The following is a 24,662-nucleotide window of genomic DNA, read 5'->3' on the forward strand; positions in this document are numbered from 1 at the left end:
CAAGAACTAAAATACTGAAAAATACTCTCGCAACGAGACGTTGGGAATTTATGAAATTATTCACAAAAATCGCAGCCTGCCCACATTTATTCCACACATTTGAATCTGGCTCAACTTGTCAGCATTGAATATGAAATAATTTCTTTTTGTTTGCCCTTTTTTGTTGCCCACTTATCCGGCCAGTCAAATCTTTTTGGCCAACAACTTCATAAATTCTCCACTCTTGTCGTTGCAGGTAAATTCCCACAGCAAAGAAGACTCGAGACTTTTGTTGAATGTAAGCCAAAAATCCATTTACATAATAAGATACCAGGGAAATTCGAGCAAAACAAGCCGGCGAGGCAAGAAGACAAATATGGACAGTGAACCCGGTTCGACTAATGCCACATAAGTCATGCATATGTGACTCACTCTTGGAGTTTGGCAAGAAAATTAACAAAACATAAATCGTGCCAAGGCACTTTACATGATAGAGAAACACACAAGTACGAGTATATGTAGACGTATAAAAATAGAGGGACGAGAATGAGTAATACTTTCCTTGGCCATTTGTTTAATACCATTTGAGTGCCAGATTCGGACTTTAATTCTCACCACAAATGGTTGAAAACTGATTTTCAGACTTAGTTTCAAGAGATTTTTAAAACCATCACAGTAGATATCTAGAGCGCTTAAATAGTGATTTTCTAAGAGAAATATTTTTAAGTAGGTATCTTATTTCAGTAACGGTTGAGATGATACAATTGTAATGAATACAAGTGTTTAGGGCGATTTAAAAATTTAAAAAAATAAATTTAATAGATGCTTTGAAAACAATTTTTGAATGTACTTTAGTTAGAAAACTTTTTTAAAAATGATCATATTAAAGGATAAAAAGATATCAATATTCTGAATCAGAAAGGATATTTTTAGAACCCCTTACTAGGGAAAACTTGACTCGACAGTGTCCGAAATAACCCAGACCTGGGAAGATATATATATGCAGCACTGTAGGGCTTATGTTTTCATCATTTATTCGAACATTCTTCAGGCTGGAAACGAAACTTTGACTCTCAGACGCAGCCATTACTCTTTCGAGCCCCCCAGCCCACGCCCCTGCCCGCACACTTGAGCCCCTCGCCGCTGGGGGGCGCCACTTTAAAAAGGCAAAACGAAGGAAGAAAAAAATTCACACTATAAAATCATAAATTACGCCATTTAAGTGGGTCAAATGGAGGCATTTGTGCGGAAGACACCCCGCTAAGGGGTTTTCCAGGGGAGGCGTTTGGCTTGGGTTGTTGGAAGGGGGCAGGACTAAGAGGATACAACGACTGCGGCGTTTTCCATGTTACTGGGTCACTGCAGGCACACACAAATTGCGGTGAAAGGGGGTTTCAGTTCGGTTTTTTGATGGGCGGGGGGCTTCGATATAAATGAGCAATGTTAGGCCTGCCGAATGCCCCACCCCCTTTTTCGTTCACCCCGCGGACGCCACTGGGTTGTTGTTAAGTAAAAGAAGCCGCAATAAAACAAACGAAAAATGGAAAGCGAAACGGCAACGGAAAAGCGGCAAATGGTAACTGGGAAATGGGAAATGGAAAACCGAACGACGTCATCGCTGCCATTGTTGTTGTTATTGCTGCTGTCGTTGTTGCTGCTGCGCCGCAGTGGCAATTATTGCAAAACAAGAAGGACCCCCTTCGGCGCCCCTGCTGCATCGACCTTGTCAGCATTTTTCGTCTTCTGCTGCAGTCACGTTGACAATTTTTCCAATTGCAGTTTTCCACAGCGAGCGGCAAAAACTTCGCCTTCAGCAGTAATCAGTTAACATGGCTGGAGAGGGGGGCTTAGTTCAGGAAAAATGGAAAGGGGGAAGAGTGGAAAATGGCAACTGACGACCAAGGGACCTAATCAATAATGCCTTCAATGTTGGCTCTGCTTTTTATTAGTTCTTTTATTCCGATGCCCTCGAAATGGGGGAATGTCGGGTTTAAGGTAGTCTCGTAAACAGTGTTTAATCGATGGCACTGTTATTATTATTAATATTTTATTTTTGGCAACTGAGAGAGTTTTGACTAAAAAACACATAATATAATCCATCATTTATTTAATTTACTGCAAGATTTCAAAGTTTGGATGCAATAATTAACCACATCTTAATGAACCAAGAATGTAGTACATATTATTTATGAACTTGAACCACAAACTATAAAAGCCTTGCCCATTTAGAATTGAAATATCTTAAAAACCCAGCAGTTTGGGACGGCTTTATCTACATAAAAACAGATATCTGTCGAGAAAATCCCGAATGGAGTCGAAGGGTATTGGAACCTTCACTTTTTGTTTTGAAATTTGTTTTGGCCCGCCGCAGCTGAAATTTCATTAGTCCAAGTCGAGGGGAAACCAGAGGCCTCCCCTGATTCGCTTTCATGTTCGGGGGTCGTGCTGGTCCCCCAAACCCCATTCCCACTTTTTTTCGTGTGTCATGTCACGGCTGACTGGAGGGAGTTGCGAGTGTCGAGGGTTATGGCTCATATGTCGCTGGCTTTACATTATTTTCCCAGCGATTTCCCCCCTCCCCTCGCCCTTGACCCCAATTGATGGTAATTTCAGCTCACTTTTTCCTCCATACTTTCCTTTTTTCGTTTTTTGATGAGCGAATGTCCCCTCGGTGAAAAACTGACATGAGAGCTGAGATATTTGCATGCCACACGGCTTAGATGTGGGGAAAAACTCGGAGGAATGTGCGGGAAAACAAGGTCTATCGATCTGAGTTGGCGAAATACCTTCTTAAGTCGGGTTTGTAATAGGGAAAAGAGTCGTCGCATGTTTTCCAGGCTCTTTAAGGGTATTTAATATGCTCTGTGCTATTAACAAACCCCTTTTCTTATACCTAGGTATCTGTACTTTATTTTGTGATTCATTCAGCTTGTTTATTTCACTTAAATTAGCCGGCCTTTCAAAGCACTTCCATTAGCCAGCAATTTATTAGGCTCTTTATTTAGTGCATTCGATTTGAAGCGTTTAATGTGGCTTAAATTCCGCACCGACTTATCGGCCATCTTTGTCTAACTATGCAAATGATATATGCACACTGTGTGTGTGGGGCCATATACCACTGATATCTGGCTCACTAATCTTAGATACAAACAATATATTCAAAAAGCGACCTAGATCCTTGCTAACGTTCGAACAACAACAGAACCAACAAGGATGGCGATAATAATAACAATGCTGGGAGCGAGTGAGAGGGAATGCGGGGCAAGGGGCTAGAGAGAGAGGGCAGTAGGCCCACGAAAGAGGGGCAGGGTATTTCGCAAATTACACTCGAAATGAAATGTGGCCCACAATTGTTTGTTTCACTCTCAGCTCGGCATTTCCATTTTTGTTTTCCGGCAAGCGGGCAAAGAAAGTGGGCAAATGTCAGTGCAAAGTGCAAGGGAAATCAGTGGGCGGCGGTGGGCGTGACACACAAATGAAGAGTTCCAAAAAAATAAAAACATATAATTGGGGTTTCAGAAATTGTAGGACGCGAAAGGGGAATCCTTAGAAAGCTTTAAGGGAGTTTATGTAAAATGATCAGTGGCGGATCCAGAATTTAGTTGTGGGGGAATAATACATTAAATTTGTTGAGTTCAAAAATTGTTGAACAAAATACATATTACATATACTTTTTAACACGAGTGGGGGTAATCTATCCCCCCCGTGGATAATAAACAAATAAAAATAATACTGGGATTTCTCTGCGTAGGTTACCAACTTATCTCGGCGATAATCATCCCCTCTTGCCATCAAAATAAATAAACTCGGCTCTGGCACTCCATTCGCATAATTCCGGCACTCGAAAACCGCGAGTGAGAACATTAAATTAATTTAAGTGGCTTACTTGCTGGCATCCAAACAATTGTCAGTGCATTAATGCCGAGCACATCAGCGAACAGTGCCCTCCATCCAAAGACTCCAAAGATGGCGGCGCTGGCAGACAGGAAACGGAAACGGGCCAAGTCTCGACGAGAATCCATTTCCATGTGTTTGGCCCTCCCTCGAAATTGCCTGCAATTGTGCGGGGGAAAAGGAAAACAGAAGCATAAAATCAAATTACAAACTAATATTACTCACAGTGCGTTTACTTTTCCGAATCGTTAGTTTTCACTGTCAATTGACAAAAGAACAAAAATGAAATGGTATGTTTTTCCTTTTTTTGGGAGCGGTACATATGGGGGTGAGGGTATTTATACCCGTTACTCGTAGAGTAAAAGGGTATACTAGATTCGTCGGAAAGTATGTAACAGGCAGAAGGAAGCGTTTCCGACCCCATAAAGTATATATATTCTTGATCAGGATCACTAGCCGAGTCGATCTAGCCATGTCCGTCTGTCCGTCTGTCCGTCTGTCCGTCTGTCCGTCTGTCCGTCTGTCCGTCTGTCCGTCTGTCCGTCTGTCCGTCTGTCCGTCTGTCCGTATGAACGCTGAGATCTCGGAAACTATGAGAGTTACAATACTGGGATTAGGCACGCAGATTCCTGAGATTCCTGCGCAGCGCAAGTTTGTTTCAGTAGAGTGCCACGCCCACTCTAACGCCCACAAACCGCCCAAAACTGTGGCTCCTACAGTTTTGATGCTAGAATAAAAATTTTAACTGAAATGTAATGTTCTTATCAATACCTATCGATTGACCTAAAAAAAAGTTTGCCACGCCCACTTTAACGCCCACAAACCGCGAAAACCTGTGACGCCCACAATTTTTATGCTAGATAAAAAATTTTAACTGAAATGTATTCGTCTCGTCATTACCTATCGATTGACTCAAAAAAAAGTTTGCCACGCCCACTTTAACGCCCACAAACCGCAAAAACCTGTGACCGCCACAATTTTCATGCTAGATAAAAAATTGTAACTGATATGTATTGGTCTCGTCGATACCTATCGATTGATCAAAAAAAAAATTTGCCACGCCCACTCTAACGCCCATAACGCTTAAATCTGTATACCGCCGGTAGGTGGCGCATTTTAATCTCGCTTTGCTGCTTGCATATCTCCATTTAGCTGAGTAACGGGTATCTGATAGTCGAGGTACTCGACTATAGCGTTCTTCCTTGTTTTGTGATGGAAACTGCAGCAGTGGCGGAAATACAAAGCAAGACAAAAGAAAGGCCAAAGGGGAGGGGCAGACCAAAATACACAAAGGAAGAAACAAACATGAAACAGCAAGAAAGCCAGTTATGCATGTGTTGAGTGGGTTTTCCAGGGGCTGGGAGGGGTGTGGCCTCAAACAATGCCAGAAATAATGTAACGAAATTGTGTCGACGTCATCGATACGCAAAAATGACGTGGAACCCCGCCAATAACCGCAAATAGTGGGGGATATTCGATAAGGAGAAATAATATACAGGGCGCCATACGGTTTTCTACGTTTAAAACTTAAAGGCCTGATTTTGGTATTCCAAAACGCTTGGGATAACTCTTTTGTGATAATATTCAAAGATTGTAAGCCCCAATATTTGATACAAAAATATTTAAGTCAGGAACAGTAATTAAGCAATATTTTTAATGGCCGTCTACAGTACTTTCTTTCTTTTCTTTTTCTAATTTCCTTGATTTTTATATTTTTTTTGTGGACAAGCGGAGAAATAGTATAATTTCTGACATCATAACATACAAATTAAAGTAAATATTAAAGAATTTGACTCACAAATAATGCTTGAACTTAAATAAAAAGTGAAAAATGTAATTGTTAAAGGTTGTTCTGGAAAAAATGTACAGGGTATGCGCTTGATTGGCCTTCTCCAATATTTATTCCCTGTTGGGCATGCTGTTGGTTTGTTGTTTCTTCCCATACACACACACACGCACACACGCACACAGATGTATTTATGGGCATGTGTACGTATACATTATGGAATCGGGGCCAGCAGGCATCAAAAATCACGTATACGTCAGCGCGGCCAGCGGCGTCGTTGGAGCTTATCTTATTTTCTGTTCTGTTCTGCGCTGTTCTGTTGTTGCCGCTGCTCCCATAATCGCACAGGCCATAAAAAACGCATTGTTTATGCGACGTAATTGGACACCATCGAATCGCCAAGCCACCCACCGCCCACCGCCCACTGCCCACCGCCCACTGGCATTTGGTCATCATTGGATCTTCGGTGCGACCATTTTCAATGCCATTAAAAGCGGCCATTGGGCGCGTGTCCGCACAAAAGGGCGTTGTCGATGGGCGAAAAGGGGGATGGGGTGCTGCCACGCCCACCTCCCATCACCTCCCATCAGCTACCACCACCCCTAATCCTTCGCGTACTTTATGCCGTTCACTTGGCTTGGCAAACTCCCAAAAACCCACAAGAAAAATGAAACATCCCCAGGAGTCCGGTGATTTTCAGCCGGATTTCTGACCTGAACAACAATAACGAACAACGGGTGGGGAATTAAACTTTTCACGACACGGAAAGGGGGATCTAAAATAAAGAATGGCCAAGTCAGGCGATTGCCAAACAGTGCGTTTCGATTTTCCAAAGTAGGCCAAAGAGGGATTAATTATGCTTATTATTAAAAGCATTCAAAGCCGAGTTCTAAAATATATTAGAAGTAAGGAAAACCTCAATGCACCTTCAAAGAATAGTTTGATATACAGCAAGATCTTGTGTTTCATTGCTTTAAAAGTAAATATACTATTCCTATTTGAATTCAAAAATATATAAAATTATTTAATAAATTTAGCTTACAATTATTGAAATATACAGCTTTAAGAAGGCTTCAAAATGTTAAGGTGCTTAAATTATATTTAATATAACAATATCAATTCATTAAGCTTTTCCCAATTTGAGAAAGTCTTTAAAAAATGAAATGAAAGGCCTGCAAATCCTGGAAAATTATTCAAAATGCATCAGAAATGTTCATAAGTTCAGGTGCATTGTCAAGAGTTTTAAAGTTCCTGCCTTTCAGCACAGCTATTTTCATTTTCCGCCTGGTCTGACACGGCTGAAACGCACTGTACCGGCGAGTGTGGCCAAAAAGATCCTTGTGCAATTTCGGTTTCAGTTTCGGCTTATGTAAATGGCTATCGAGAGCGAGGGAGAGGGCTGCTGTGGGCCGGAACGAGATAGACAACTTGGCAAACAAGTTTTGAAGCGATTTTCGCTTTAGTTTATGTTGGCACATAATTTCTTCTTCCTCTCGCTTTTCCTCCGCTTTTTTTTGCTTCTCTTCCTTTTTTTTTTGCATAATTTTTCGTTTTTGGCAAATATTTTGCCAGGCAGCCAAACTTTCTGGCCACACACACATATACACACACGCACCGAACTCGTCGAAAATTTCAAATTAAAATTCTGCAAAGTTTGCCATGTTCTCATGTATGAAAGTATCTGTGTGTGAGTGTGTGCTAGTGTGTTTGTGTTTGGGCAAACACTGCGCATAATTTTGCTCAAATCTTTGACAAATATTTTCACATGGTAATTTCACGTGAGCGAAAGCGGCCCAAATACCAAAAAGGCACACGAAACTTTGCCGCCCGCCCCGCCCCCTAAAATCCTTGGGACCACGCCCACCCGGCCCACCGCCCACCAAATGGACCAAAGGATTTATTGTTGCATAATCAAATTCCTGGGAATAAAACAAGCCAAGAAAATTGTCAGCGTTCCTCAACTTTTAACGCTCCCTCTTCTCTCGAGAATTTTCGGTTTGGTTTTTGGCCTGGGGGCGGCTCTCTAAAAAGGGGGCGTGGCTGGCCCAACTATTCACAAAGTTGGCAAGAAAATAGCTGAGATACTTGGCCACTCCAGCGTTTTCCGCCTTGGAATTAAGTGCTAAGCAAATAAAAATGCTGGCGAAAATTGAAAATGTTCGAAGGCATTTGGCCGCAAGTACAGTGAACACTGGCCAATTGAACAGTTTGCGTTCCAGAACATTAGTGCTCCTCCCTTGGCATTTTTTTGTACCATTTGCCACAGAGTAAAACCTTTTTAGGTCTGCAAATTCTCATTTCCCGCTGTGCGTCTTTAATTACAGCCGGTTTTCCGGGAGGAAAATGAATGGGGAAAATGGGAAAGCGGGAAAGCTGGGCCCGAAGTAGCATTCCTTAAGCCGGGCACAAAATTACACACACACCACCTATTTTGGTGGCCACCTAAATTCCGCTTTTCCCCCTCGCACGTAGTTAAAAACTTTTCGTTTGCAATTTTTCTTGAGCTGGCAGAGCCATTATTTCTGGCATTTGCCCTCTGACCCCCCGAATCCAGAGCCCTTAACCCCCTGAAGCCCCATGTGCAACGTGCAGCGTCAACCGAAAAAACTCTTTCAATTCCCCGAGTCGAAAGTAAATTTAAATGCGGCTTCGTTTGCTTTTTTTGGGTTCCTGCACTATTTTCGGGGGGCTAATGTGGAAACTTGTGCAGCAGAGAAGGAAAAAAAACATCTGTCAGGGTTAAAACCGTGTCTGCCAAAGAGAGGGTTAAAAAAGAAAATAGAGTAAAAATGGCAGCCCCTAGAGAAAGCTGACAAATCCAAAGGAATTGCCCCGAAAACTTTTGGATTTGTGTCAGCAAACCTCTATACCCCTCTCTCTCTAACTCTCTTTGCTATATAGCCCTCCCTTTCCAACCCAGTCGTATGTGAGTTTAATTTTTGCTTTCAAAAACAAGACTGCTCGCAGAACGCATCAATCAACGGACAGAGATTGATGTGTGTCCACAGGCGGGTTAACGAATCCCCCTCTCTGCCACGCCCACTTAATTAGCTAGAAGAAGGGGGGTGGAAAAGGGCGGGCAGGGGGGAAGGCAAATCAAATCCTTGGCCAAAAGAGCAGAATCATTCTCGATTTCCAGGCAATTCTATTACCAATAATTGAAACTTAAGCATGCCATTAGCTTTTGCTTCAGTTGGCTCCCAGGACATATAATCCCCCCCCCCCCCACACACACACACCCTTATACGGTAATGGTATCAGGATAAGGAAGGGAATATTCAGAGAAAGTTAAAGCCCAGACAAACATTAGCATGTATTTTTATCATTTATATGCATGGCAGGCACATGAAAGTCATCTTTATTTTATATACCCAACTTGGAGGAAAGTTATGCGGAGCAGCAGAGAATAAAGCGGTGGCATACCCTTCGTATAAGTATTTTGGACTAGGAGGGGAACTAGAATTCGGAAAATTAAGGGCAAATGTATGCGGAATAAAGAATGGTTTTATCTATGATTTAAGAAGTTAAATTACCAGTGATTGTAGGTTATTTTATTTCGATATTCTCCAAGGACAAAGCTTGTTACTTACAATAGGTGTACGATTAATTAAAAAATGTGAAGGTTATTATATTATAAATAATACTAATAGTACTATTGTAATATTTTATACAAGCAACAGGAGTTGAATTCCTTTTTATAGTCCATATTCTCAAAAATAAAAACCGTAAAATCATTAAATCATTTAATAATTCTATAATATAATAACTAACTACTACTACTATAATATAATAACTAATATTCCATTTGGCAAATGTTCTGCTAAAAAGGGGCTACCACAATGTTAGGGTATACGAACTGCACTTTATTAGGTGAGAAGGGACGGGGGTTCCTGGCAAGTCCTGTAGTCCCGGAGTCCTGAATTCCTGGAGTCCTCAAGTCCTGGACTCCTCTGAGTTACGACCGCTGCGACAATAAACTGACGCTCGACGCCGTGACGTAATAGATTTTACGCGCCCATAAACATTCATAAAACATTCTTGACCGTAACTCACATAATCGTGTAATCTTGCTGCCTGCCCCGCCCCCTCAGAACCGCCGCCCACCCGTTTTTGTGTTTCATTAAATAATTCATTTAATTTGATTTCGGTTTGGCGCTCCTCTCGTTATTTTTTTTATTCGCGCCAGCAAATCGATTAGGAATTCACATGTATATATGCGATATATGGCGAGTCCAGTGGCTTTATGTGCGCCCCTATCGAAATTTATTTGGCAGCGTATCCAGTGGAAATTCACTCTGGATGAGCACCCCCACCCCCGGTAAATTCCATTTGAACGTACACTTAAAAATAAAAGAAAGGAAGAGCTAAGGTTAAATCTTCAATGTGTCATATTGCAAGGTAACATAGAGATTTATTAATAACTGATTAATAGAAAAACGTTACATTATCAACTGAACAAACTAATAAAAAGTCTTAAAAATAGGAAAATAGGAAAAAAGAGTTTTACACCAAATTTACAAATAAATTAATACTAAATTGCAGTCACGTAATATTCGTAAATAAACACTCTAATGAAAAGTATTAAATATTAGAAGACATTTATAGCCTAGAGTTTCATCATAAATTGGACTAAATTGATTTAGAATATAGAAAGAATTTGCTAAACACTCTATTGAAATTAAGAAAACATGGATACAATAGAGTTTTATCATAAAAGTGGCATTTAAGTAATGCAAAATTGCAATAAAATATAGAGAAGCGTAATATTTCTAACCAAAAATTCTTTAAAATATAGGAAACACAAGTAGCTTTCATCTTAAAAAATACTCTTCATATGTATTCCTTTTCCCAATGTTAATAGTAAAATCCGAAATATTTTTTCCGAGTGACCACGCCTGTATCCGTGGATATTCCCCTCATATCTGTTTGTTTTGCCTCTAAATGGCTATTTGGTTCCAGTTTGCTTTTCGCTCGGCTTGCTCGTGTTGCCTTGAATAACTTAAAACTGATTTAGTTGTTTTGGGACTTGCAATATTTTTATGGACTGTGGGCACGTCTGATTTTTGCAGTGGTTTTCCCATCGGTTATTCGAGTGATCCGTTTAGCACAATGCGGAATCTCTTTTTCATGGACTTCAGGATGCTAATTTTGCCCCACCTTTTTGAATTTTGCAAGCTGCTTGCCGTCTATCTTGATTAGCAATTGACATTGAACTGATAATAACCAATATCCGATTTGGCTGCACTTTTTGCACAAACCCTTTCGGAAAACCTCTCGATTTTCGATGGCTCTTCGTTGGCTTTTGAAGGTCGTCGCTGGCTTAATTAAAAGAAAAGGCAGTCGGCTGCCTTTCGAGAGGCCCGCACTTTTGTTAGCATATTTTCCGAGATTTCCCCTTGAGGTGAGCACCAGCACCAGCACCAGCCGAACATCAATCAATGGGCTGCAAGACTTGTCTCAAGGTACTGGCTCCTCCACCTTGATCTCGCTGCGAACCTTTCTGCGAGGAAAAGGCAGGGAAATTGGAAAGGAAAATCGGAAAAGGGGCGGACTCAGCAGAAAAAACGTTCCCTTTTGATGTCGGTGCAGAAAATGAGATGGGAACGTGTTTATCTAGTCGCAGGGCCGGTCTAATCAGCTGATGATGAGCGATGAGCTCGGCATTGTCCTCAGTTTGGTGTTGATTTAACCCTTGGGTGCCCAGGCCCAGGCCCAAGCCCAAAACGTACACATCCTTGCGGGACACTTTGACTAATTAGTGCGCCAGCGGAAAATGATCAATTTGCATTTCACAGACGCCAATTACTACGGCCTAAATAAACTTGGGCCGGCCAAAAGCGAAAGGGGGCAGAAAGGGTTAGGGATTTTCGCTTTTTTCCTTTTTGTAGAGCATATTCAGCCCCAAACAAATCGTAAATGGTCAAAGGTGAGGTGGCACATTTGAAGAAATTGAATTTTCAATTTATGGTTTCACTATCTCTGGCCCCTTTTTCCCGCCCCACCTCGCTTAACTGCTCGTGTAAGCTAAAAATTTTATCACTTGACAAAAACATAAATTTTCCCTTAACCCCACCGCTCCGCTCCTTCTTAACCCACAAAGGCCGCAAGGCATGCGCCGAATTTTATGGCTCTGACGAGGTGAGTCGAGGGGCAGTGCTACTTCATATTCAAGTCCCGAAAGGCTAATAAAGCATAATTTAATGAAGCATATATGGCAGACGCTGGCCCAGGACTTCCGCTTTGTGTAAACAATAGTTTATAATTCGCACACACACACACGTGGGCACGGGGCAATAAAAGTGGCCCTGCAAAAGGGTTAAACACGCCAGGACTGAAATGAGCAGGGAAAACGGGCGCACAGGGGGAGGGTTAAGGAAAGGCCAGGCATTTTTCCTGATTGCGGGAAATACCCTTTCGCATCGAGTGGCCTCACAAATAATTCAGCAAATTGAGTTTCTCATATGCTTTATGTAGATAAACAAAAATTGATACAGAAACCTAAGTACAAAATTCAAGTAACCATTTAAAGGTTAATTTATCCATCATATTCAATTGAAATCGAACTATCGCCTTCTGTAGTTGTATTATATTGAACATATTATTAATATTATATTTTAAAGCATTTATTTATTACTATAATTTATTGAAAATGATTATTTTTGAGGCTTAGCTTAAATTGTATAAACTTTTTAATTAGGAACTTTATTATATCTTGTATTTTTTCTGCTATTGCCTATTCCAGGTAATATGTGGCCTTAGTTAAATTAAAAATAACACAACCTTAGAGTACCATTTGGTAGTTGAAATGCCGAAAAAGGGTAGTCTGCACTTGGTTCCCGGGTCAAAGGTTTAAAGTATCCGTCTAAAATATGTTCTGTGTGTGTGTGTGTGTATGTTAGCCCACGCTGCCGTGTGGTGGTGTGTGTGTGTTGGCCCGACTGTCGCTCGCTTGAGCACGCCTACGTGCCTAAATCAAAGGCGGGGAAGGGGAAAATGCGGAGGGGGCTCCTCTGAATAGGCCGCAAAAGGTCGTGATAAGGCCAGCAGCCAGGTGAATGAAATGAGGGCCCCAAGATGAGTGCCACAATTGAAAAGCCTCCGAGTGGGGGAAAAGTCAGGGGGGGGGGCTCGGGAAAAGCCAGGGAAAAAAGAGGCAGCACTACTGACCACTTTGCATTAAGTATGATTGCACTTGGTCGAGATCTGGCAATTATAGATATGCAATGTGAATGTGTCTGGCCTGCTAATTACCATGATGGGGATTATGGGGCTGGAAAAAAATGGGGAGAAAACTACTCTTCGCAAATTTTCTTTATTGTAAAATTGCCGGACATTAGTGCGTCCTATTTGAAGCCGGGCTATAAAATATATGTTTTCCTGACCTTTAAGGAAAAATCGTTTAATATCCCTTTCAAGACCATTTGTAAGCCTCTTAGAAATTAGATTAAAAATGTTAAAAATCTTAAATGGTATTTTTAAGGGAATATTTGCCTTGGCGTGTTTCATTAAGCCATGTAAAACTAGGAAATCTGCCTAAAGCTTTAAAATGGCACACATGAACCTTTAGTTTCATGAAAACAGCACGAAAGTCACCTTAAAGTCGGCCTAATATTTCGGTTTTCAGTTCGCTGTCATCGTGATCTCGTTGCCCCCTGGACTCCCACCTGATGGACATCCAGTGAAGGTCCCGAGCTAACCCAATCTGTCCGCTGTCACCTGTTTCACCTGTCCGCTGACCCCACAAAAAAGTAGAACGAAAACAAAAGCCAACTGAAAAAAAGGTAAAAATCCACTCAAACCCCAATCGTTTTTTTTGCGGCATTTAATTTGGCCACACTCATGGGCAACGGGGAGGGGTTCCCTTTTCGGGGGTCTTAGAGGTCCGATCATAAAAACCAGAAGGGAAAAATGCCAAAAAAGGGAACCCCAAAAGAAGCGCAAACACACATACAAGCCGCAAAACGAGCAGCGACACAATATGCTAAGGCTTTCCTTTTTCCGACTACCCCATTTTCCCCACCCAGATACTTCCCACAGCATTTTCCTGACCAGTCTGTCCCTTACATTTTAAATTTTATTATTTTTTATCGCTGCGCACATTTTTCAATACCCTTTCAATGGGTCTAAGACTTTTTGTTAAAAATAGATAGGAATCCGAAAAGGAGATCTTATACATCACGACCAATTTAGGTGACTGAAAGTATGCAACAATATATTTTGACCTCAGAAGTATATTTAAATTTGTATTACTTTTTATCGCTGCGCACGTTTTTGATAAATAAACAGAAAAGCAAATAGAATTTTGTAAATCAGTAATATTTAAGGTGTCTGAGTGAGTAAGTATTTACAAAGAATATTTACGATTAACTATTTTCCAATGCATATTCTTTGCCACTTCCCATATAAAAACCATTTTTTGATATTTATTTCCAATGCCGTAATAAAACTTAGAGCATTTCCCAGTGCCATCGCTTGAAATAAAACTCCACCTGGCTTTCTGTCTTATTTCCCCGCTTTATGGATGCCTAACCCTTTCGGTCGGCTGGCTGAAAACAGCAAAATATGCTTTTCCCAGCGACACCTTTGTGGAACTCAGCAGGTTTATTGCCGCCTTTTGTCTTTGGGTCTTTCGGTTATGTCCTTTGGTTCCTCCCGCTTTTTGCGCCCTGTGTTTTCCTTTTCGCCAGACACCTTTTCGACTTTCTGGCCACATTGTGTTGATTTTTGCAAGGAGATAGTCCTCGTGCTCGTCCTTTCTTTCCGCCTTCTGTTTGAGTTCCTTGCGTGGTGCTGACAGGTAACTCAGATTACCTGAGAAAGTTAAACAACTCGAATAAATTCATGCATGAGTGTGCGCGGCGCCGAGCGAAGGGGTGCAATATTTACTTAATTATTTTCCGGGCAGGGGCGACGTGATCAACAATTTTTGTTGCCTACTTTCCCGGCCGGCGATGAAAATTGAAGGGAAATTTATCGAGTTACCTGTTGGTTGTTTGGCGAGGGTAATTAAATTATAATTAGGAGAGGGTAAAGCAATTCAGCCACATTTTTGATCCTTGTAACGTTAGTTTACTCAAAATAATAGATAAAAATAGGTTAGCATTTTGAAAGGTAACTACACAAAAAACAAATTTATTTGAATAACAAAGTAGTATTTACCCAAATAATTTCAAGAACTGGGATATTAAATCAGCATAAATACAACTTTACTTAAGGTATATTTTCAACCCCCTTCCCACGCTCTGATTGCAATTTGATTTAACAAAAATCGCATGTGCAAAAAAGGGTTTACAAGTGCAGCAGGAGCAGACAGGCGATATCCCTGGGATTCAGTCTGTTTTGCATATGGAATCAATAAGAGATTTAAGCCGAGATGCAACGCAAGATGACCACACTCTACCCGGCCCTTTCCATCGTCCCTCGTCCGTCGTCCTTTTCCATTTCCATTTGCGGTGCCTGCAGCTTTTTATGGATAATCGATGCTTAAAGTCGAGACGCACTCAAAGAAAAGCGGGTGGAAAAGCGGGGAAAAGGACGAAAGGCGAACAAAAACCTAACGACAGCTTAATCCTTTTAAAACTGAGTCCACATAAAAGCTGCAGAAACAACAACAGCAGCAAACAGAGAAATAAACCGCAAAGCGGCAACAAAAAGGAAGAAAAACGTAGGAAAAGCCGGGAAAAGCGAGGGAGACTGAAGAAATCGACGACGATGGGTGATGGGCGATGAGAACAATAAGGTGCTTGAGAGAAACACCCTTTTCCCACCCGCCTTCCCAGCCCTTTTCCACTTTCCCAAAGAGTTGAAGCGACAGCGTGACACAATAAAGACAACCAACCCACGCCAAAGGCAGGGTGTAATAACTATAAAAATAAACCGATGACAAAAAAAGCGTAAAAGTGAAAAAGCAGGGGAAAAGCCAAAAACAGACTGCGGAAAAGTAAGCCGAGAAAGGGGATTATGTGGGGGGCCAGAGCGCCCCCGGGGCAGCAATAATACCTAGGAAAAATCCAGCCCCCCGTCGATGGAAAGGCATTTTGTCCATGAATTTCCTTAACTTTCGCTGCCAAAAGAGCCACAAAAATTTGGGAAAACAAATCTGCGCTTTTCGCGAATTTACAATTTGTTTTTCTTGCCAGCAAACAAAAAACTCCATACAGGAGTGGGGATAACGAGCCTTAAAGCTAAGCCGCGGTTAACCCAAAAACAAGTCCATAAACAAGTCATATTATCATTTGAAAAGGAAAAAGTATTATTCAAATTTTTAAAGGAACATTGAACATAATTTTTAGGATCAAGAGATGATACTTAAACCCTTTATGTATAATATTTTTTTTAAATGATTGCTTGTAGCAGTTTGATACTCCAAAAAAAACTTTTTCCCTTTAATAAATCTGGAAAATAGAAAATTGCATGACCCACTTCTTCGACTTGCTGTTACTTATATTCCTTTGTCTCAAATTCGATTCCGAGTGTGGGGCAAAAACTCAGCTGCCAAGGAATTCGCTGCTGTGGCACTTATTTGTTTTTCCTGGCAGCCATTAAATATTGAGCAACACTTGAACTGCAGCTCCTTCGCTTTCCCCGATTCCGGGACTTTTCCCCAAGTTCCTGGGCCATAAAGCGTAGCAAATTTGTTGCTCTTAAGATGCTCATAATCGGTTTTGCCAGGATACAGCACACACACACAGCAACACTTTATGGCCTTAAAGCTGTCTTTTGGCCAGGAGTTTCCAGCCAAATTGATTATTAGACGAGGGCGATGGCGAAACTTTGTAAATTTCAACACGTACACAAATCCCATAACAAAGCCTTTTAATGGCAGCAGGGAAGAACTAACAAACCACATTAGCAGAGGGATTGGATTGGGTTCTGGATGCTGTCCCGGGGAACTTGAACTAAAGTTGCCACGCATATTTGCCGAGATTTCCAGCACAACAGGAAGACATAACACACATCCTGCCAGCGGACAAATCCAATAATAAATCCAGGACACTTAACGCCTCGGCCGCAGCCACCATGACCCACAAACTAGCTGAGGGATTGCCCAAAGTCCTTTGGAACGGGAACGGGAATGTGAATGGGATTGGAGTGGGCAAATTTGAGTTCGCCAAGTTGCCCAAACGAGGGATGCAAATCGCCGAGGACCCAACGAAGCGTCAAGGAGCGAAGGACTCTTGGGGAAAAGTGGCGGAAAACGGGGGAAACACCAAGGATAGTGCCACAAATCCGTATCACCCATTTTCGGGGCATTTCTTTTCCATCCTAGCACTCTGAATTTTCCTTGGCTTAGTTCGGTTCAATTGACTGGTCCATAAGCCGGGAATAAAGTTGTTAACAACACTTCAATCGATCGCACTCGCATAAGCAGCAAGTACAGGAAGCTGTGGCAAAAACTAGACCATTCACATGGGTTTCTAATATGTGAATTTTGAATATCCATGAAGTTTTAGATGTACCCTGTTTGATAATATAAAAATATAAATCTTATTTAATTTCAACATTAAGTCCTTTAAACATTTTACAATAAAATGCATCACTTTTAGCTCCGCAAAAATATTTTAATGATTTTATCTGAAATAATCAATCTGAAATTCGATTAAAGATATGATACATTAAAAAAGGGTTAATATTAAAAAATACACCCTATAGGGTATATCCACGCATCTAATGACATGTGATTAGTCCTACCAAAAATGAATAATGTGATACATTTTAAAAATTGAGTAGGCTTATAGTGTTTGATATTACGTTATAGGGTGTATTCCAGTCCATTTAATCTACGTTTCCACCCAGTTGTCCTTTCTGGATTTTCGGTAATTTAATTGAGCTTGCGGTCACAGCGCCAAGGAATCATGGCAAATTACTTGATTCTGATTTGATTTGTCCGGATAAGAACTCGCCCGATTCCGATTTTCCCGCCCCGGGATTTTCCGCCCCCTGTGGTCGGCGCCAGAAGATGATTTTCTTTTGTTTCAAGTGGCCACAAACACTTTTGGCCAGAAGGGCGCATCCTTTTTTGCCAAGGCGATGGCCAAATGATTGGGCCAGGATGGGACTGCGATTGACAGTGGGCTCAGCTCAGCTCGTCTGATTGCCCAAACTAATTTGAATTTTATTGATTCGATTCGCGGTCCTGGAGCCGAGGAGCCAAGAAGCCTTTTGCCAGCTTTTCGCCATTTCCTAGTCCCTGGCAAAAGGATTGTGTCCCGAGTGCTTTTGATCCGCAATTTCTGGCTCCCTTTTTAATATGCCAAATTGTTTTTTAATGTGATAAACGCATATGCTCATTGAAATGGCATTATCGACGCATCGCTTGGATGTCCTTTTTTGTGGAATTTGCATGCATTTATACCCGTAAGTAGCTTAAGTCGGTGTGACAAATTTTTGTCCGCTTTTCGAGAGGTTTGTTGACAAAATCCTGTCGTTTTTCGGTCTCCGTGTGTGTGTGCTAGGACTTAGGCTAGTTCCGAGGGGATTATCGGGGTTTTGGGACTGTGATTTGGGATCTGAGTGTTGTGCCCCAGCCTAAACTTTTCAGTGGAGCCCCCAAGACCCCCTTGACATGAGCAAATAAACCCTGCTTTGCGGCCATAATCTCACGAATAATTACACACGAGAGAATGAAATTTGATTAATTCAATATTTGCACTCGCATTTCCCCCTTTCACCACCCCTTAAATCCAAAGTTGTGCGTGGATTTCCATGTTTACCTTGCTAATAAATTCCGAGAGCAAAAGTAATCAAATAATTGCAGAATATACAGAATATACTGGAACCGAAACAGAAACACGCACCCACATACACATGTTTTTCGGCTCGTTTTATTGCCATTTTATTTCATAAAATTTACGAGCCACAAAAAGTTTGCCACTCCCTCCAGGAAAAAAGGCCCAAATACACAATGGAAGTACCCAGAAGATATAGTGAAAGTGGAAGCAGTTTGCCAAGAATAATAAAGTTGAACAAAGCACTACGAGTCTATCAGTCAAAAGTGGCGGAAATCGTGTTTTTTTCTTTTGGCTGGTAACTTAATATTGATGACGCTGCTTAGGAACCCCATCTCCCCGCGAAAAGTCCTGCGAGTACAAGCCCCAATAATCCTGACAAATCGCGGTTAATTCTCGGGGTAACCAAGTGACATTCGCTTTATGACGCGCACTTTATGCTGCAGCAATTGAGACACCTTACAACTTTGTTATATCTGTTATATCGCTCAAATGAAGCGTTTTATAGGTAAACTTTTTTAGGGGAAATGGGTGATTATGGGCGATTGTTTAGTGGAGTACTTAAAAATTATTCACGAGAAGTTTGGAAGGGCCTTGGAAAAAACGTAGTTACTATAAAAAACCATGACGCATTCACAAATTATTAGCATTTAAGACTCCTTTTTAGAGGTGTCTAAAAGTATGCAGTGAAAACAGAACGTCGTCTTTCGAAAGAACTAAAAATATATTGTTGCATACTTATAGCACATTTTCATAGCATTCAGTACTGCATGATCTCTGTTTTGTTCGTTTTCTGCGAACTTTTAAATACTTACATACTTATCCCAACTTGATCATGAATTAAAGAATCCTTTTTTTATTCATCCAGATGTGTGTGTGTATCGTGGCGAAAGGATTCGAGCTATTTCCTCCAGAGCCCCTTCCAGTCCCCTTGTCGTTTTGTGATGTCTGAAATTGTATTTCGTACGACTCGTGCATATCGATTCCCCTTTCTCAGGCTTACGCCGAGGATTCTGGAGTCCTGGACCAGGAAAACCCAAGTCCAAGGAACGGGGGCCAGGGGCCACCCACATTGTCACTTTTGTGTGCCTTCTACGTGCGGTTGATTGATGGATTCGCTTGTTTACTTGTCAAGCCGCAACAAGAATGTACTTTTGGCTTTGGCGGGGGGAAAACGCGGGCGGGGAAAGCGGAGCTGGGGGAAAACGGTCTGGGGAACGGATTTCAAAATAAGCAATAGTCAGCAGTAATCGTGATATATCATATCGCAAGCCGTAGGGGAACAGCAGCCGCATGATATGGGTCTTTTTCTGCCTCGATTTCATTTTGCCCAGCCCAACTCTGCCGTTTCTCCTTTTATTTATTTTTTTTTCTTCTGACAGCTACCGCGGGGCATTTGCGAAATAAATTTTAAAGCCTGGAAAATGTAAATTCCGTCTCGGGCGGGGACATAAATCATAGCAATTCATTGCCCTCGAGCACGCACTCCGGGCGATTGACGCCAAGACAAAGCGCTTCCTGATGGGGTTAAATTGGCCAAGGACACGGGGGACCTGCGGGAATCGGTTCTTGAATAATGCCTAAAACACCAAGTGACACTCACGTTTTGCAGGCTTTTGAGTGTGATTTTGTAGCACATTTTCATAGCATTCAGTGCCTCAGATGTACTGCATGAGTTCTTGAAAAAACACACAAATGAATAAATGACCCTTGAAGCGTTTCATTTATTGTGCCATTTAAAACCCTCAAAATAAATTACATTTGTATAAATAAGACATTGTGTGGAAAAAGTGCATTTTCCATTTCTAGGAAAATGAAATGTAAGCCACTTGAATGTTAATTAATACTCAAGACCTGAAATGGCACTTTGTCAATAGATTTTCTTCGTGCTCTTCAGTAAAATGTTGTCTTTGAACATTTGTGATTTTCATTGGCCTGCGAGCTTCAACAAAAATATCATTTTGAAAAATCTAGACCCAAATGCAATTATTTCTGAAGTAGGTTTTACAGAAGGGTAAGTTTTACGTTTTGCCGAACTGTGATAGAAATAAAGACTTTAATATAAGGAAATAACTGAAGGCGAGTATTAAAAACTAATATATTTTAAATCACATCTTTACTTAAGCTAGGCTTTTTGTAGCAGACAATACTAAAATAACCTCTTCAAGGGTATAAAAACTATTTAGCAGAAGGGTTCTCGAATTAAGCTGCATTCTAGCTGGCAGTGGATAAAGTTTTTTGGAAACATGAGAAACTTCTTTTTCCACACAATCTTTAATAATTTGCGCCCGGACACATTCCGAGATGATCTAATAAACTTGCCCGAATGTCTGCAAAATGCCATTTGGAGTGGCTCAGAATGGCGCATTTCTGTCTCGCATTTCCATTTCTGTGCGTGTTGCTTGAATCTCATTACAATTGCAAAGGAAAGCGGGGAAAAGCGGGGAAAAGCCCCGCAGCCAGTGCTCCTTAAGGCCAAGAATACGCATTTCATTTGCAAGAAGCCAGCGCCACTAGTTTTCCCATTTCCCATCCCGACCTCCGTCCAAGTAGCCGGGGAAAACTCAGAAAAGCCATCTAAAAGTTAATTACAATTGCCTCAGCCAGCGCTGCTGCAACTTTAACTGCCGCAACGAGTTCGCATTAAGCAGGAACGAGGCGAGCGAAAAAAGGAGCACGTGAAAAAGTGCGGGAAATAAGCCTAGCACACTGGGAAATACCCTGGAATTGTAAGCTATAGCTAAACCGAAATAGCTTTATAACAAACAAACATTATTTATGTATTCTTAGAAAATATACTTATAAAAATAAAGTAAAATTTTTTATTTTTAAATCCTAATTCAACTTCGAATGATTAATGAAAACTCGTCAAGCTTTTAAGCACTGTGTGTAGTTATTAAAAAATAAAGTTCTCATAAGGTATTAAAACTTTTGATGGTATAGTAACATAAGAAAAAAAAGTTAATTTATGATTTAATTTATTCATGTTAGCCTAAATATTCCTAAAATGATTTAGTTCCAATGGTATCAGCTTTTAAAATCATTATCATTAAAATTAGAGATTATTATAATTTAAAGATTATTATTCCATCCCATCCATCTACCTTACTAATAAATTTTAAAACAAGATTTTGAATAAAAGTATTCTATAATATTATTTATTTTTTTGAACTGCTCCCAAGTACTGGGCACCCAAATATGCACCATAATCATGGCCAGGCAATCGGGAACCCCCCACTCTGGGATCCCTATAGAGAGTATCCCGAAAAGGCCAGCCCGCAAGAAGTTCGAGCCGCAGCCGTGAGCAGTGCCAGTGGCTGGAGCAGTAATGTCAGAAGTAACTGGCAGTGCCAGTATCTAACTGCTGCAGTTTTTCGTTGCGAGGGGGCGTATAAATATTAAAAAGAAAATCTGCTACATGGCTACGTGCGACGCATTTCAACGCAGCCAACGCGACCTCACAGAACTCCCGCCACTCCCACTTTTCCACCCATTTTCCCACACACACATAGAGAGTTGGGAAAAAGGATATAAAGCAGGTCGGGCAGAGGCAAAAATGAACAGAAATTTACTTTGACATATTTTTGTGCTTAGCAAAGCAAATACTTTCATTCTTTTTGCTGTTGGGCACAACATTTTCTCTCCCGCCCACTTTTATTCGGCCCGCAGGAAAAGCGGGAAAATGGAGGGGAGCTGCATTTGAGTGGCTCAAAACATTCTGCGGTCCACGCCCCCAACTTGAGTGGAAAATGACGGAAAATCTGGGGGGGGGGTCAGTGGTGGGGGAAAAGCCCATCCAATGACCCAGACGTGGACAGCATCTGTAGTAATTTGGCAGCGTTTTTCGCCACTTCAACGCAGCTGATTTCAGATAGGTCACGGAAAGTGACCAAAAAATCAGAGTGCGATTAGAAATTTTCATATTTATCGTTTATTTGTGTGGGGCATCGTAAAAACGCTAAGGAGATTTCCAAAATTATCAATCCATGGCATAGAACGAAAATGGTGCCAAGCGGCAAACAAACAACTTTGGAAAGTGTGCTGAAATTGATTCTTATAAAATTGATGCTAAAAGGCGGCATTTTTAGGGCAACGATTTTTCTGATTTTCGTTAAAGAAAACTTTTAGGGCATAAATAATAATTTGACCTTAAAAAGAAGATCTTAAAAAAAGAAGATTCGATAAATAACATACAAAATACCTTCAAAATAAACAAAATTACTTATTATATAATTAAACAGAAAGTTGTAAGAATCTATATATTTCCAATGTACATTTGTGGATTTGTATGTTATAGATTACTCATATATTTCATACTCCTTTACTAAAGTATTCCTTTTTTTGCCCCTTTCAGATCGTCGAGTGTCTATGAGGACAGCTGAACGTATTTTGTTTTTTTTTTTTGGGGCGTGGCTCCAGCTGCCCCACGCCCACGCACGCCCACGGGAGCAAGTGAGACAAGGCGATCAGTGCGACCGAGAGGGCGAGACAGATGTGCGAGCGGCGGTGAGTGAGCGGACTCGGTTTCCGGTTTCCGGGGGGTTGAGAAGGTGGTGAAGGCGCAGAAGGACGCAGGACGAAGACCATGGATTGGACCCGGTGGCAAATGGCCAGAGAAAGAGCTGGCAACCCTGGACAAGTCAGGAACAACCCTGGGCGCAAGGATTGCGATCGCGAGACCCGATTGGAGTGGTTGCCCATTTGATTCGTTGCGGCTTCACACGTAGGTTCTATCAGTCAGTCAGCCAGTCAGTCAATCAATCAGTCAGTCAGTCAATCAGTCAGTCAGTCACCCACTCAATAAATCAATCGTGCCACTGTGCTCGGTTGTCGTTGTCCCCCACATCATCAGTTGAAAACAGCAATACAATAGCAAGCGATCAAGACATGCACATTACTGTAAATACTCAAAACTCAAAACTAGTTCCATACAAGTAAAAAAGCAAAAAACAAATATAACTAGTTCAGTGTTCAGTGTTCGACGACACAGGAAAAAGAGACGGCAGAGAAAATTCGAGTGAGGAAAACTCCAAAAGTGAGAGGGCGGCCAAGGGCTGCCCCGCAACAACTGAAAACAAAAAAAACGACAAGATCAACAACAGCAAATCAACAAGAAAATCAACAATAACAAAAACAACAGCATAACGCCCCCAACACTGCCAATGCCATTGCCATTATCAAGAACAACGTTCGTTCATCATCGTTCGTTTAGATTTGACACAAGTGAGTCTAGCTTATATCATTATCATACTATCTATCTATAAAGTCTACCTAGAAAACCCAGCCGAGACTCAAAACACCCATTTAAAGCGCAAAAACGGGCAATGCGATAGTCGCGTGCCTTCTTTTGATCTACAAACAATGAGTTTTAGTTTCGGCTGGACTTTAAGATGCATTTTCTTGACATTCTTAGCTTATAAACTGTAAATATAGCTCCCTCTGGGAACTAGTTTTCATACCCTTATTTTTAGCGGTTGATCAATTGTAATTTAGTCAAATCGAGGCGCACAAGAAAAATACCGACTGTTATGAGCAACTACCAACAAACACTCGACCCCATCACTTTTGTATTATCTTTTTTTTTTAAAAATTTGTGAAAAAAGGGAACTTTATTTTTTGAAGAAAAATGCGTTATTTTTAGGGCGTTTTTATGTCGTAATTTAGTCAAATCGTGGCGCACAACAAAAAGTCCGACTGTTATGAGCAGCTAACAACCAAGGCTATCGATCCATATCACAAATCGGAAAATTTATTTTTTGACCCATTTTCGCATTTTTTGTATCATCTATTTATTTCGAAAATTTTTCAAAAATTAAAGTTTGAAGATTTAAATGCCAATCGATTGGGAATTTAATTACGAGCTCAACGAGGTATCACATTCCTAAATCTGACTTCTTTGCGCAATTTGTCGACCAAAATACTGATTTTTTTTGTGCAAAAATAGGGAACCTTATTTTTTGACGAAAAATGCGTTATTTTTAGGCCGTTTTTATGTCGTAATTTAGTCAAATCGTGGCGCACAACAAAAAGACCGACTGTTATGAGCAGCTAACATCCAAGGCTATCGATCCATATCACAAATCGGGAAATTTATTTTTTGACCCATTTTCGCATTTTTTGTAAGGGGTTGTATCATCTATTTTTTTCGAAAATTTTTCAAAAATTAAAGTTTGAAGATTTAAATGCCAATCGATTGGGAATTTAATTACGAGCTCAACGAGGTATCACATTCCTTAATCTGACTTCTTTTCGCAATTTGTCGACCAAAATACTGA

At 41.0% G+C, this 24,662-nt stretch overlaps 1 protein-coding gene across 4 annotated transcripts in view; it reads left to right on the forward strand.

Moving 5' to 3' along the window:
• The window catches only part of shakB (shaking B), a 173,011-nt gene that overhangs the window by 81,922 nt on the left and 66,427 nt on the right, over positions 1 to 24,662 (forward strand). For 3 of the 4 annotated variants that reach the window (XM_036820826.3, XM_070997805.1, XM_070997806.1), the window contains one exon: positions 22,742 to 23,110. The gene's annotated coding sequence lies outside the window, so the exon portion shown is untranslated. Of the gene's footprint in view, positions 1 to 22,741; positions 23,611 to 24,662 lie in introns of all 4 variants that reach the window. The other variant, XM_017081651.4, reaches the window with a different exon arrangement.

This window comes from Drosophila suzukii, chromosome X, assembly GCF_043229965.1.
Source record: "Drosophila suzukii chromosome X, CBGP_Dsuzu_IsoJpt1.0, whole genome shotgun sequence".
Taxonomy (NCBI): domain Eukaryota; kingdom Metazoa; phylum Arthropoda; class Insecta; order Diptera; family Drosophilidae; genus Drosophila; species Drosophila suzukii.